The sequence below is a fragment of the Phaenicophaeus curvirostris genome, chromosome 10 (genome assembly GCF_032191515.1).
Source record: "Phaenicophaeus curvirostris isolate KB17595 chromosome 10, BPBGC_Pcur_1.0, whole genome shotgun sequence".
In the NCBI taxonomy this organism is placed as follows: domain Eukaryota; kingdom Metazoa; phylum Chordata; class Aves; order Cuculiformes; family Cuculidae; genus Phaenicophaeus; species Phaenicophaeus curvirostris.
The window spans coordinates 10,747,410-10,763,879 of NC_091401.1; the positions used below are offsets into that span (position 1 = coordinate 10,747,410).

Genomic DNA, 16,470 nt, shown 5'->3' on the forward strand with positions numbered 1-16,470 from the left:
AGCAACGGCTGAGGAACAGCAGAAAAGCAGTTAGGAGGTGAGTTGTGCTGTAGGACTGAATGAGGGACCATATGGTGGGTGATAGCTCATGAACATCGAACTGCTCCTTTGGAAAAAGACATCACCGTTTTACATGTCTGTGAAGCCATCATTTGTCTCGTGGTCAGTGCAGGTGTGAAGGCTGATCTGTGGAGTCTCTGGCCTTTTTCCAAACACTGAAAATAATGACCCTTTTTCCAAAAAGTTGGCAGTCAAAATGAAATTAAATGAAGATAAAGACTAGTTCAAAAGAGACAAGAACAAGCAAAATTTAAGAGTATGCGATCTTCAAAATGTCATTAATTGTAAATAATGATTTGCCTGACCTTGGCACTGCTCCCAGTAAGTCACACCATGCTCAAAAATGCAACACGATGATGCATGACTTGAAAATACTGTCTCAAGCAGCACCTGGTTCCTGTTAGCTGACTGCCTTGTTGACATTGCTCATTTATTCATTATTTGACTGAAAACTCATGGACTCATTGGTGGAAGGAGCTTGATGGAACTGTTGGGCAAACCTTAACAGTTTAAAAATATCTAATAAATTACTAATTAAAGGAAGGAAAAAATAGAGCTTAAGAAGTCTCCAAAAATGTGGGTTTTTTTCTCAACATCTTGTAAATGAAGTGTTTTAAATTGTGATTGACAAAAACTTTTTTTTTTCATCTGCCTTTGTGAAGGTTATGGATGTTATCCTCTAGTAAGTGTAACCACATACTGTCAATGTTCCTTATCTTTTCCTCAAGGACCTCTGCAGTGCTTGTGAAGATATGTTTTCTATGGAACCTGTAAGTGAATCACACCCATGTGCTTTTTGAAACATCCTGTTTTCTGATACTATAAATAAATCTTGCCAAGTTATTTTTTTGAGAGAAAATGCAATACTCTCTGGCTCTCAGTGAGCAAATGTGAAATGAACAGTTTCCTCTGTTCTTTAAAAATACCATTATTCAAATCAGAAGGATTAGGAGGATCACATTGTTTCTTCTGAGACCTGAAGATATCTGGCTGTGATTTTGAAACTCCAGCAAACCAAGAAAAAATCAAAACAACCCTAAATAATGGCATCTGAATGGAAACTGAAGGTTTCTTCTTCTCCTGACTGCCTGCAGTTCTACAGGTATTGGTGTGTTTCAGTCATCCAAGATCCCACATTGGTAAGAGAAAAAAAAAGTGGAGAAAATGTCTAGACTACCATCCACAAGAAAACAAGCACATTGTCAGGAACATTGCCAAGATGTGGCTCAAATGGGCAATTAAGCAGGGAAAACATTCCTGCTGTAATCTTGCTGTATGTTTATTTGTTGGTCTTAAGCAAGACTTAGAACTTTTAGATTTACGTACTGTGTATAATATTAGAAAACCTCTGCTCAAACATTTCTTTTTCCATAAAAATGTAATGTTTGGTAGAAATGTTTCTATACTAGAAGGTTTGACTTTCAAATATTCTCATAAATTAAAGCAATTTCTTGATGAACCAGTTAAACTATTTGGACCACTGAAGAAAAGCATTTACAAACTGAAGCCCTAACCTGAATACCTGCAGGCAAAGTCCTACGTCTATTCAAAATGGAATCCCTTGAGCCAGATCAGGCAAGGCAATGGTAGCAATGCTATATGGAAATTAAAATACCTTTAAAACAAGTCAATCCTTCCCTCCTCCTGCCCTCAGGAAATCCTTCCCTCTTGATTAGCATTTCTTCTTTGGGTTCAAAACTCTCCATTACTTATGGAATTCCTCCTGAACCAGCTTCCAAATAGCTCACATTTTGTTAGCTTGATTCACCGTTTGCTACTGAAACTGTGCCCTTCTCCCAGGGAGAGAATGATGAAGCCTATGTGGAAGAAATTTTGTTCCATTCTCAACATTTATTGACTTTTCACAGGTGCTTTCCATCCAGGCGAGCATAGTTCAATGTGCTGGATGAACCAGAACCTCCCTATGAAAGAAAGGTCCTTGTAGTGAAGGGGAAGGGCATTGCTGATGCCCCTGTGCAGCACTTCTGGATTTGGCATTGGGAAGTTTCCTTGGAATTAGTTTCTGTACTGATGGAGGCATGGCGAGGTGGAAGGGCAAAGGCTTTTCATGATGTGAGACAGCAATGTACTGTTGTAGATGGCTCTTGTTTCGTTTCTGGATGTCATCAGTTACTGCTAAGCCAAGGATAATATTGCTGCTGGTACAGAGGAGGCTTTTCCAGTTCCGATTGCCCTATATGACCTCAAAAAAGGGAATCAGAAATGTTGAATGTTACACTGAGTGACTTTAAAGCCTCTGCTCACTCCTAAATCATGGAGATTGTCAAGGCTTAGCAGGGATGTGAACTCAAGGAAATCTGGAGTGACAAATGGCCTTCTACTTCCAAACTTCTTCAATTTCATGTGAAAATAGCAAAAAAGGACAGTACATATGGGATCACACAAAGCTCTGTTTCTAAAGGCACCTTTTTAGAAGAACCTCATTTTAAGGCAACGCTCGCCCTGGAAATAACTTATTACAGTTATTTATAAGAGCCTTATGAATAATTTACGCTACATTAACTTGTAAATGTGATAGCTTTTGAAATCATTAAGCTCCTGTAGCTTGCTTTGTAAATCCATTGGCTGGGGCTCATTATTAAAAGCTAATTAACTTGTTCAACCGGAACATATTTTGTAAAATAGCTATGCTGGTATTCTTTGTATTACAACAGATTATATAAATTCTAAAAATATTCCAGCAATGACATAATGGAAATATTTAATAATAAGGATATAAATTTCTATACAAACAGATAGTTGCATTAGCTCTTTTACAAGTTTTCCAATACCTGCTGAGTGAACTATCTGGACTGTGACTGGCTTTATGAACCCATGGTATTAGAAATTTCTGAATATATAGTATTTATTTAAAGGTTATGTTGCATACATGATAGGGATATTTTCAAAGTGTTAATTTGGAGATGTGAGAAGTTTGGGTCTTTGCTTCAAAAGATGCACTCCTAAAGCCAAATTTCTGAGCCACAGTTGGCCCTAGAAAGGGTGCAGACCACATGTGGGAGTGAGCAGTGTGCCCAAGACAGCAGGGGCAAGAGGAAGAGTGATCCATGAGGCTGCTTTTGCCCCTACCCACAGGGAAATACCATGGCCTTCAGTCCATTGCAAAGTATTTTTTCCATGAAAAGTATTTTCTATTTGCTGTTAAATTTGCATACTGAGAAACACACTGCCCTTTACTTCTGTATTGTCCTTCTCATAGCTATTATTGCCACTGTGAAAAGAAATAAGAGGAGCATAGGGGAAAAAAGAATCCTGCTGATTGAACTGCACCACCAGTGCCAGACCAAGTTTCACCCAGAGCAGCTCCACAACAAGATCCAAACCCAGGTGTCGTACACACCACCCTGACCACCTGAGCACCTGCCTGGGATGTACCACAGTGAAGTTTATCTTTGCATGACTTGTTCCCAAGTCATCCGTCCCACCCTCTCTATCAAAAGAATCACACTATACCTGTCCGGCAAAAGAGATGTTTTGTAGAATGTTTTCATTTCCATATAAAGTAAAATGACCTTCAGGATCATTTAGGCTAAGATCCCAGCTTTGGGAGAAGAGGCTCCATAGGAAAGTCAACAGCCACTGGGTATAAAAAAATCCAGCTAGTTTGAGAATAATAATCTGTGTGGTATTTGAAATGTATTTGGTATGTGAAATGTCCAAATGTTCTTTTTTTCCCAAATATTTTTAATTTATATTTGCCTCTCCTTCAAATTTAAACACTTTTGTGCTTCAGTACATTTAAATCCCTATTACTAGCTTTTAAATGGATTAGGGTAAATGGCTTTTGTTCTGCAGTCACAGTACTGTTGCTTTCAAATACATCTTCTTGGATTTCCTGTTCAGAAGAAAAAAAAAGGAGGAATTTAAGTAATTCACAGCAAAACTATGTCTGCCTCTGTACTGATGTATGTTTCCCTTTAAGAAAGGCAGTTCACTTATTAATATAACATCTGGCTTTCATCTTAGATAAATACAACAACTCAAAAGCAGGAGAAAGAGAGTACAAAAATGTGTATTTTCCAGCATATCAAGCAGCCCAAAGGCCTAATTAACAGAAATAATATCTGGCAAGCAATACTGCTTGAGAAACTGCCATAAATGAATGTTCTGGGACAAGACGTTTCAGAGGGACCACTTGGTCACCCAGAGAGCCAAGAGGAGTGGGATGACAAGGATGGAAACCAGCATGGATTTATGATTCTGCACGTCAAAACAGCCGCTTTCATTAGGTCCTCCAGGAAGCCTTCACTGCATTAGCCTCAGCAAGAAAGCTGTATAATCTCAGTAACTGCTTAGTATCCTAGCCCTGTGTGATTTGGTGGCATGCAGCTACCCTTTGCTGACCTTTCCCCTTGCCAGGCAATGTGCCTCACTCCTGTAGGACCCATCTCAACATTCTCATGTCTTTTAAACTGCAGATTTTGAGAACTGGTCTTTAGAGCAAAAATAAAGGAGACATTTAGCTGATTTCTACTTTTATCATAAAAAAAAAAGAAAAAAAGCCCCCGCCCCCTCCAAACCACACCAAAAAATTCCTCCAGAGAAACAGTGAGGAGGGCAGAGATTTGGCAGATGCCCCAGAGATGTTTTGTTGCTGTGGATGTGTGCACGTGCTTGTGATGGAGGTTAGAGCATGAATCAGCATCTGCAGGCGAGGAAGGTCTCTCAGAGTCAAATCTGGTTAATATTTCTTGTCTCTCCTTTCCTATTTGGAGTGCATTGACTTGCCCTTGTCCATCAATAAGCAGCCCAACCTGGCAAGGGGGATGCAGTTGGTTATTATGCACTAACAATTGTCAGTTGTGATTCCTGCAGGATGTGAGCCACCTGGACGCCGGAGCAAAGGGGATCACACAGACAGCGGCACGGCCACAGTGTGGGAGCGATACCACAGGCACTGTCTCAGGTGGTGGGGAGTTCCTTAGCAGAGTTTGGTGCAACTTCAAAAAGCATCTCATTCACTGCAACTGTTAAGTGAGAGGTGAGCTCAGTCTGCAAAGAAGGAGTGGTCAGGAGGACTGTTGGCTATAAATACGTTATTATTTCTATTTTGTTTGAGCTACTTGGGTAGCATTTTGATCTGAAAGCTCTCACCATTTAAAACTTTTAAATTTAATTTTATGAGTATGAGAGAGTTAATCTCATGCTTAATTTTTAGTAATACTTTATTTATTTTATTTCTTTATTTTATTTTAGCCTACTTGTTTTGATTGTAAAATGCACCGCAGGGGCAAAGCCCTGGGAAATGCACCTAAGAGCTGCATCTGGCTCAGGGACTTGTACCTTCTGCCTTTATTAGTCTGTTGCTGTCAGCCTTTACACTCTGCTGTTTCACAACATGCCCCTATAAGGTAAAATTCAATTCCCTTTTTCTGTAGGAGGGAAAACTGATGTGCAGACCAGATAAATTACCTGCCCAAGGTCAGAGCGTGGCTAAGGAAAGCAGTAGCACAGTGATGAAACCACCTTTATCCCATTTTGATAAACCTGAAAGTGGCTCTTGGTAGGAAGCATTAGCATAGAGCATCTGTAGCAATGGGAAGGAATAGATTTTTTCCCCTTTTCCATGTTATTTTTTTTTGTGTTTTAGATCTCTATAATTTCATGCAGCCAACCTTTGCATGGGTCTTAATGGTAAATTTTTAGATGAGGGATGACTTAGGCTATAAGGGGATGAAGATGAATGAGCAAAAGTAAGTTTATGAGGAACAAGCAAAACGCTACAAATAAATTTGCAATAATGCATAATCTTCTGTCCTGCAAAAATGTAGGGATCAGGTCTGGCTCCAGACAGCCCTACCCAATTCCTACTCACCCCAGTTACACTCTTTCAGCAGTTTCTGAGGTGGATTAGACCAGGAGGGTACAGCCAAGTTCTCTTGTGATGTCCTGTTTCCATTAACTAAAAGAAAAACCTTACATGTCAAGACCTAATGTTTCAAGAAGCTATTAACTATTGATGTGACTTTTGTTTGATGAGTACAATATTGTCAAAAGTCACTTTTTCACTATAATAAGAATATAGAGAATGACTTCTGTTTCCTGCTAAGAAAAGTCAGTAGTTTAATACTTTCCTCTCACTTCTGTTCCTAAACATATGAACACCGGTTGCCCAGAAAAATAGCATCAAAATGAAAGAAGACACGTTTAGATAGCTGAATTTTCAGTACTCTTGTGTATTCCCCAGCTCCTTATTGCTGGTGGTTTTGCCCCAGACCTCTGATAGCCAGTCACATCACTCACTCATCTTTGTTTTCACAGGCACTTTCCTTCCCTGTTAACTCTTAAAGCAACTTAGTGGGCTGGCTCTGGCACTTCAGTGCTTTTTATTTGGTGTTGTTTTAGTGCACTAAATTACTACAAAGAATTCCTGATGACATACCATATGATTAAACCAGTCATCATTTGATAGCTCTGTAGAGAAGGAAATTAGCTTGACAGAGATTCACAACTCCTTCCAGAGCCTCTTCCAGTTCCCACCAACATCTAGGAGATGCTGTCACTGAACTGAAAGGGAATACAGTGAGGTGGTTAATGTGCATTGATATTAAATGCTGTAGAATACTTAGCTGGGACTAAAAAAGGCAGATGGTCTCAACAGTTAATTGCAGCTATGGAGGTCTCGTGAATCACAGAATCACAGAATCACAGAATAACCAGGTTGGAAGAGACCCACCGGATCACCGAGTCCAACCGTTCCTACCAAACACTAAACCATATCCCTCAGCACCTCGTCCACCCGTGCCTTAAACACCTCCAGGGAAGGTGACTCAACCATCTCCCTGGGCAGCCTGTTCCAGTGCCCAATGACCCTTTCTGTAAAGAATTTTTTCCTAATGTCTAGCCTAAACCTCCCCTGGCGGAGCTTGAGGCCATTCCCTCTTGTCCTGTCCCCTGTCACTTGGGAGAAGAGGCCAGCACCCTCCTCTCTACAACGTCCTTTCAGGTAGTTGTAGAGAGCAATGAGGTCACCCCTCAGCCTCCTCTTCTCCAGGCTAAACAACCCCAGCTCTCTCAGCCGCTCCTCATAAGGCCTGTTCTCCAGCCCTTTCACCAGCTTTGTTGCTCTTCTCTGGACTCTCTCCAGAGCCTCAACATCCTTCTTGTGGTGAGGGGCCCAGAACTGAACACAGGATTCGAGGAGCGGTCTCACCAGTGGTGAGTACAGAGGGAGGATAACCTCCCTGGACCTGCTGGTCACACCGTTTCTGATCCAAGCCAAGATGCCATTGGCCTTCTTGGCCACCTGGGCCACTGCTGGCTCATATTCAGTCGGCTGTCAACCAACACACCCAGGTCCCTCTCCTCCAGGCAGCTTTCTAGACAGACTTCTCCCAGTCTGTAGCACTGCATAGGGTTGTTGTGCCCCAAGTGCAGGACCCGGCATTTGGCCTTGTTAAACCTCATGCCATTGGACTCTGCCCAGCGGTCCAGCCTGTTCAGATCCCTTTGCAGAGCCTCCCGACCCTCCAGCAGATTGACACTTCCACCCAGCTTAGTGTCGTCCGCAAACTTGCTAAGGGTGCACTCAATGCCTTCATCCAGATCATTGATGAAGACATTGAACAGGGCTGGACCCAGCACTGAGCCCTGGGGAACCCCACTTGTCACTGGGAAATTAAAAGGAAAGTCCATTCTCAGATTCAGATACAGATACACTGAGATTTATTTTTTCATCCTGAAAGGCATAAAGAGCAGGAGGGTAGTTTTAATTGAAACGCATGTAAGTTGATTTTCCCCACTGTTCTAGCATGTCTACAGGTAAATTACACTTGGAAATAGCCAGGCTGGGATAACTTCATCACTGCAAGGGTTCGTTTCTTACTGCCTTTAGTTCTCCATTCTGCTAAATTCATCTTAACCTGTTCATCTCTTTCCAGATGAGGTGCTGGACCAGGTGCTGGGAGGATATAAGCTGCCCACTATGGTACCGACCTGCCCTGCAAGAGCAAATAGCCTGAATGATGATGGTGAAAGCCACGGGAGGAGGTGTAAGGGATTTTCCCCAGTCATGAGACTTTCTCAGCAGCATGTATTATTGAGCCTTTTCGTTTGTAATCATCACAGAATGAGACTTTCCTAATGAGTAAGAGAGGCACAATCCTGTGACAATGAAAGCATTTGCAAAGGGCTGTAGATATCAGTGACAAGTGACAAGGCCCGGCCCTAGTGGGTTTTGCCTCTTAAGTAAAACCTCAAACTGAATTATTTCCTTCTTGAGTATAACCCTCTCAGTAGTTTCTTTCACCATTGCTCTTGCCAATATCCTTTCCTTTTAATGGGGAGAGAATTGATGCTTGTAGTCCATAGAGGTACCATTCTTTTTATGAAAAGAAACTCAGAAAAATGCCTTTGAAAGTGGTTTGTGTAAACTTTCTAGATGCTGAGTAACTTCTGGGCAGCCCAACTGCACTCGGCTCACCCAGGGGCCACCCCACCACTGCTTCCAGGTGATCATTAAAAACCAGCTTGGCATTTACGTGTAGCTTTGTTAAAACTCATCTGCTGTGAAATGCTGTGGTTTGCTTGTTTTGATGCTCTTCTGCAGGGTTTGGGGCTTTACAGCAAAATATAGGCTCAGATATTCTCGTAGCATATTAACTACTGTTGTAATGTACCCAAAAATTTTCCCCACCAGCATCCTGTTGTGACGGACACTAAAAGGAAGCAGTGGCAGGTTACCTTCACCAGGTCTCTATCAGCAAACCCTGTGTATTGCCTTGATTTCACTGTTTTCTGCTAGTGTAAGCAACACTACATGGTAGTACAAGTATTGCAGCTCTACCAGCTGCAAAGAGGAAGCAAAAAGTTGTGAAGAAAGAGTCTGACCTCCCAGCTCTGACATCAGGTGATGATTTTGGTAATGTCAGATGTGATGGAAGAGGTCTAGCCTTGCTCACTGCTTCATCATCACTCCTTGCCCCGTGTAGCAACTTCATACTTGACATACAGATCAGCCCCAAAGGTTTCCATATTGTTATTGAACTCCAGCCTTAAAGAACTCAAGTCTCCAAGGAGATAGTGTACCAGCATGTTATCTGGTGAAGAATGCCACTGCCGTTTAAATAATTTAAAGAATAATTAAGTTTTCTGTATATGACTAGATCTGTAGCTCTCCAAAAATTGGTCATCGTATGCATTATTAAAAAAAAATCAACAACAACCCAGCATAATTCCTGAAATGAATTATGCAGTAGGCTTTCTCATTATTTTTTTAAATTATTTTTTACTGTCTATTTCACTGTACATAAATAAAGAGGAGATGGCAAAGAAAGAGAAATCTTTGATTGTCTCTTTTGCTTCAGTAGTAGAAAGCAGTTTGTACAGTGATTGCTTTGTCCTTGATTAGAAGCTCTGTATTCACATGGGGAAGGGTTATGAAAAGCTTCTTTTAAAAACAGGTTGTAATAGCCTTAATTTTATGACCAAATTTCTTAGGACAGGAGGCACTATTAAAAATCCCTTCATCTTTGCAGTAACTTTCTGTTCAGCCTTCTAGGGAAGGCAGGGAATAGAAGATGGGGCAAAATCGAGAGCTGAAACTTTTCAAATGAGGATCAAATGAAGATCCAGACTCCTGTGGCAAAGAGACGCAGTAATCATTGGCAGTGGGACTGTAACCACCTCAGCTGTTTCCTCTAGCTCTGAAAGCATCCCTCATGTACAAGCTGTTACTCTAGCTTTGTGCGTGGTGCGGGGTACTGTGCGCTCCATAATCACTGAACAGGGGCAGCGGTACTTTATCTGTGCTTGTGTCCTCATTGGAATTCATTTTGTTTCCAACATCTTTACATAGGAGTGAAAATTATAAAGGTGAGATCAATGAGTGCAATGAAACCATTCTCAGTGAACAGGCAGACACTAGTTATTTGGTTTTTTCCCCAGTTTTCCCAGTCTTCTTAATCCTGATATAACATAGTATACTACTGTCATCTGTTAATATCTATGATTTGGGGGAAAAAAATAAAAGCAAATATTTGAGCCTCAGAGGGTTTCAGCAGAGTTCATTTTGTTTAAATTGTCAAATGTTTATTATTTTCTTTCAGAAGAAAATGCTTACACTTTTTTTTTGCGGAAGGATATTTTATTAAACTCAGACAAACTGAACTGACGTTTGGCAAATAGAATTTGGCTTTGAATCTGGAAGACATAAAATAATTCAATATGGTGTCATTGTATGACAAAAATGATATTATGGCTACGGGTCAGATGTTCTGGTGTTCATTCATTTGTACTGAATATATTGAATTTGTGATACATTATTGGAGTCCCTGTTAGCATTTTTCTCCATCAGAATTTCGCTGTAGTCCAGAACCAAATGCAGCCAGTATGTGCTCTGTGTTCCTAGAAACAAATAACTTCTTAAAATCTGTATGCATCTCTGCAAGAGTAATGGACATGGAAGCTGCTCTGGGTGTGTTGTGGCCAGCCCCACACCTGCGCCTGGGAACAGCGCGTGTTGTAAATGCAGGCAGCGGCTGCCCATTTCTAAATGGCCCAGAGACATGGCCTGCAGGAATTACAGGCATGCCTGTCACTTTGGGAAAGTCCCTTGCCCAGCCTCCCAGGAAAAGACTGTTTTTTCCTTATGGTTAGCATTTGCCTGTACAAAACTAGCCGTACAGTCATCTGCACTGGTTAACATGCTGATTTACCTTTCCCCATCATGGCTGTTGGGTTGCTGAATTTCTTGATGTCATCATTGCATGTCCCACCAATACCATTTTGCTGCTGCTTATCTTCTAAACTCATTTAGGTTTGGAGAGTGTGAGTGGCCCGGGCACATGACCCTGGCTGTATCTTGCATGGCAGCAGAGCAGTGGCTACTGCATGTGCGATCATTCATGTTTTCTCGGCCAATGACTTCTTCCAGGTCAAGGAAAGTATGGCATGCACTTGATTCCTGCAAAATGGTATCACTAGCCTACAAAATTCAAATAACCTGCTCATTTTCACAAGCCTGAAATCAGTTCTTCTCGTGTGGTGGAGAGGTTCTTGTGCCATGGCTCCCTGCAGGTTTTTGGACGGAGGTGAAACATCTGATTCTGCTTCCAATGGACAATGAGACAGGCTCTGCCAGCAGTACTGCCCTGTATTTATGCTTCTCCCTTCATTAATGACAAAACAACCTCACGGGCAAGGATGAAGCAAGGGAAAGGAGGATGGTATAATTGTGCTTTCTTATATAAATAATAATCATTTACCTAGGAGGAGATGCAACCAAGTTCAAACAGTTTATTGGATTTTTTTTTTTTCAACCATATTAACAGAAGCCAGGGAATCTCTGTGACAACTGTGACCAACAGAAAATTAATTAGGATTCTGAATCTCTAGTGCTCATGTCTTAGGACTCTTTGCTGCTTTGGATTAAATTGCATTAAACTCTTTATTAAACAGAGCAGGCAGCTTGGTACTGGAATCAAGCCGACATTTGCACCTGGATTTTTCTATTAAAAGTGGATAGAGCAAAAAGAATGTTAAATCCTTTTATCCATGATTCAAGTCATACTAGGCAGGGCATAGCAAACGTTTTCTTTTTTAAGGTTTATAATTTGGTGTATTTACCTACCCTGGCTTTACAGTGAGGGGTTTTTTGTGTTTATTTTGGAGTGTTTTGTGTGTTTTTCTAATACTTAGAACACATCCTTTTGTACCAACTGCCTGTCTGGGATCCCAGGATGAATGTTTTTCTTGTATTTTTTATGAGGCTGAAGTTAACATGGGCATGTTTGTTTAACAACAACAGGGTACACAACTCTTTGCATCTGAAGGCGCCTTTGTTTGTGTACCACTGTCATCAGCTCTTTCAGCAGGATCAGGGAATAAAGCTGTTAGTTAACTTCTGATGTGGATGGAAAATGAAGCATTGAACCTGAATCTTCCCTCATTTAGGTTCCTATAAAGTGTGACTAACTCTAAGTCAGCTGAATTAGATCAGAAAAAGGGAATTTGGCTAACGTTATTCAAGGGCTTGCATAAATAAGAGGTGCTTTTGAGTCTGGTCTAAGGATCAAGTCTTGACCATTGAAATTAATGAACATTTAGCAACAAGTCTTCAGGAAGCAAGAATGACAGGGTAATTAAAAGAAAAAAAATAGAAAATTAAAAAAAAAAAACAAAGAAAAAAGAAAGTGTTCCTCAGGTTCCAGAAAGTGTTGGAGGGCACATTATCCTTTCCCTTTAATCAATGACTAATTTCTTCTTGATAGCAATTTCAGTTTTTGAAAAGAAAGGAAGTGGTGTGTCAAACCCATCAGCAGCTCTGAGTGCTGGGTTCTGGTTTCTCTCATGCTTGCTTGGGAAAGCCAGACCTTAAGGTTGACCACTTCAGTCTTAGTACTGAGATTTCAGAGATTTTTGAGCTGTCACAGATTTCTCCCCTTTAAGCCTCAGTAACTGACATTGCTTCAGTTTTCCATGTAGGAAAGAAGAGTTTGCCATCACCTTCTCTCTGTCTTGGTTCCTCAGCTGTTGGTCAAGGACAGTGATACTTTGACTCACATCTCTTGCCTCCACCACTACCTAATCTGCCAGATTTCAGGGTAAGAATTACTTCTTGATTTGCATTATGTCTGGTGCACTGGATTTTGGTCTTACTGGGACCTTTGGGGCGCTAGTTTGACAGATGAATTTAATGGCAGTGACCGTGTTACGTATAAATTGGCAGAGCCTGAGCATCCTCCAGCCCTGCCTAGAAATACCAGGGAGGCTTCCTCTGCATTAGAGTATGCTTCTTCTTGCTGCATGCACTTTTGAAAAATGTTTCTGTGACAGAAAGACCATTGGATTTTCTTTTAAAAAACTAATATCAAAATAATATTTTGGAGACACATGCCTGAGATTTGGTTGTATGGTTGTTTTTAATATTTGGGCGTTAAAGAGTTTGCCTGAGAACTGTCTTCATTCTTCTGCAAAGGCAGCTGGATGAATGTCCCACTTTCTCACCACACAGCTCAACACGCTGCCATAAAACAGAAAAAGTAATGAACACTGGCAGCTCCTGTACCTGCTGAAGTTTCATGACTGCCATAGGCTGCTCTTCCTCAAGTGTTGCCACAGAACTAGGACACCCTTAGAATTACAGGGTGTAAGAACAGAGAAATAATATTACTGTACTCCTGTGGTGCTCAATAATATATATTTTCTCTTTGGATTAATGAATTCTAAGCATAAGACATGACTTTGTGTTGCCACGTAGGGCTGCGTCAAGGGGCTATGTGGTACCAGCACACCGAGCAGTCTGTGTAACAAAAAGCAGAGTCAGTGCTTCCATCTACCTACCCTTAATATTAATGGAAATAATATATGGGTTTACTGGATTGGAGGAAGTCTGTAGCCTGATTTGTGGTGAAGGGTTATACAGAGGCTTCCAAACCTTGTACCCATACTGTCAATGAACTTCCAGGAGCCCAGACAGAGGAGCTCAGCAGGTCCCAGCCCTCATCTGGCAGCGGTTCCCGCAGAGCCACCACACACATGCCAGTGCATGCAACAGCCTCTGCAGGGCTCCAGCTGCTTTTAAAAAAGGGTTTACCTTCAGAAACAATTGACATTTTTGCATTTCATTGGTGAGCTCTACTTTCTCATGGATCTGGGTTTTTGTTCCTGATGCAGTGAGAAAAGATGAGTTTTCTCAGCCGCTGCTGACCTCCTTCATATTTTCTTTCCTGCTGCTATTTATTCTCCTTCACCACAGAGGATTATTCTGACTCACAATTCACTGATTTAGGAAGGTGCACACTCAGCCCCCATGTACATGTCACAGGGCTTGATCCTGACTGGTGCTTTCTGCCACAGCCGAAATCATTTGCGTTTGGGGACACTTTGTAGTCTCCCTGAAAAGACTTCTCAAAGGTGTAAAAAACTCCAATAAATACGCAGCAGTGAAAAGCTTGCATTAATATTTAACCCCCACAGAGCTGAACATCATAATAATATAAAGCAAAAAACACCATGCAGTGCATTTACTCATATGAGAACTTCGTCAAAGAATGCTTTGATTTTCCCTCTATGGCTTTACCTGCGTTTTGTTTAAGTATGCGCTGTTCACAGTCTGCATCTGGTTGCTACAGTGTGATGTTCTCTTTGGAAAGACTTTTGATATTTTTTTGAAACATTTATCCATATCTACTTCTAGTCCTACAATTTAAAAAATATTTTAATTTCTGATTCACTTAGGTCTGGCTCTCACCCAACCTGAAACTCTTGAAGACTCAGAAATGACATTTAATTTTGAAAGCAACCCAGCTTGGCAAGGTAAGAAAAATGAAGCCCTCATTAAACACAGGAAAGCAAGATGTTGTTTGATTTGTAGTTTAATATTATTCTTTCTGAACTGTTTCTCAGCAACTGGCTTTCGTCTTGTACAGCAAAAGCATTCCTTGTTCTAAGCATAGTAAAATTTTGCATAAGTAAAGCAGCAAATGTCATTTACGGTGAGCTGGAAGTCCCAACACGCTATATAGGAAAAATACTCCTGTAAATGGGCTGGATCAGTGTGGGGTATATTTTTCTGCTAGTATCAGCAAGGTACCTTCAATTTTGATGGACCATGCAGAGGGACAGTGAGCCTTTGTGTTACAACAGGTCAGTGACAAAAGCTCAGGAGTGTCTCTGACAGACAGGAATTTAAGCACTCACAGCTAGTGAGCAGGTGGAATATTGTGAGATAAGAATCTGTCAAGCTGTGTATCTAGCCACACGACCAGTTTTTCTGGAGTTCAGTTAGATGTGTACGTTAGATTGCTGCCTAAAGTTTCTACTGAAATGGAATAATATTTTTTATTAAATAAAATAAGAGCAAAATCATGCAAATATGCATTCCTTGTAGTGTTCGTACATCCCTGAGTAGGACATCTTATTCTTTGCATGTGTCTGCAAGAGAAAAAAACCCCATATTTAATTGGATTAAAGCCAGCAAGATGATATTTCTACATAAACATGAAAAAAGCCAACTCAAAACCTAAAAACCCACTGTTACATGCAGTCACAACTCTTTACTAAGAATGGATTGTGGTACAGACAAGAAACTGATGATGAACATATTAGTACAATTATTTGTTGTTCACTGATGACTGTTGACATCGTCAGTAGTTTGCATATGGAAGAAGACTCGGTTTCCTCTCCTGCAGAATTTACAACCTGAATCTGTCATTGGCAGCATACCTCAGGCACTACACACCAGATTCTGCACCACAGTAGAGAAAAAAGGGTTAAGAGGCTTAGTTAGGATTACACTTACAGCATATATTAGACTTTTTTTAACAAGATCAGGTGCTTTTCTATGTAGATAAACATTAAAATACTGGCCCATTAAAGGTAATAACACAGAAATATCCTGAGAGTGAGCTTGTTTTCCCTCTTGCAGACAGCTCAAGCGAGATAGAAGAACTAACAAAAATAAAAGAAAACACAAATTACTGACAATAGAAGTTGTTGAGCTGCAGTCTCAGCCTGGGGATTCAAATCAGGTCTTGTTTTCTCTAAATTAGTTTAACATTTGTGGCTGAAATGACCAAAAGCAGGATGGAACATGCTGGAGGACAGGATGCAATTTCACATTTTCCTTTTCTATCCCTGATTAGTAGCTCCGTGAAGGCTCTTGCTCTGCCACCGGGAAAGAAGTGAGCATGTCAGCAGGTCCAGTGGCTGTGTTCTTGCACCCTGAGGCTGTGGCTGGGGACACTGGCACCAACTCGCCCACCAGACGGGGACAGGAGCATCCGCAGGAGGAGGATGAAGGCAGGGGGCTCACACACGCAACACACTGCCCACCCTTGTACCCCACCTTTTCAAAGGCAGTTTCTTCGCAAAATTTTAGTGGTTCTCTGCTCTCTTTAAGCTTCGTTTCAATTATTAACAGACCCACATCTCACTTATACAACTTGTGTTCTCCTTAATAGACACAGACCGTTGAGCCCCCAGGTGAGGAGGTGACCGCTCTGTCTGTTGCTGCCAGTGGTACATCGTGTGTCAAAGGTTTACTCCTGTTGGACTGCTGCCCTCTCCTGCCCCAGTCAGTCTTCTCTGACTCCATTTCAATTTTTAACCCTGTTCGATAGTCAGTGAATGACCTACTGAAGAGTCACCCACTATTCAACATTTTTTTTGTACTGTCATGGCATTCTCATACAAAGCCTACCTCACCCCAGCAGCAGTCTGTAAGTTTGAAATAATTTTTCTGTGTGAAAATATTGTTTAGGTGATAATATATTTAACTTTTAAAAATTGTTCTTTATTAACAGGCATACATAAGGACAGGAAAATGTCTTTGGTACTCATCTGTCCACTTCCTTAGCAGAGTTTCGGAGTTGCCTTTTAATAAACATTTCAAAATAGGCGCAACCTCAGGAAAACTATTTTTTTTTCATCTCAGCTCATCTTTTATTG

General features: G+C 41.1%; 1 long non-coding RNA gene across 1 annotated transcript in view; it reads right to left on the reverse strand.

The window, feature by feature from the left end:
* Positions 1-3,746: 3,746 nt before the first annotated feature.
* Positions 3,747-16,470, reverse strand: part of LOC138724577 (uncharacterized) — a 52,277-nt gene continuing 39,553 nt past the window's right edge. The window contains exons 2-3 of the long non-coding RNA XR_011338079.1: positions 5,897-5,983; positions 3,747-3,916 (exon numbers count right to left, since the gene is read on the reverse strand). This is a non-coding gene — a long non-coding RNA (uncharacterized lncRNA). The remainder of the gene's footprint in view (positions 3,917-5,896; positions 5,984-16,470) is intronic.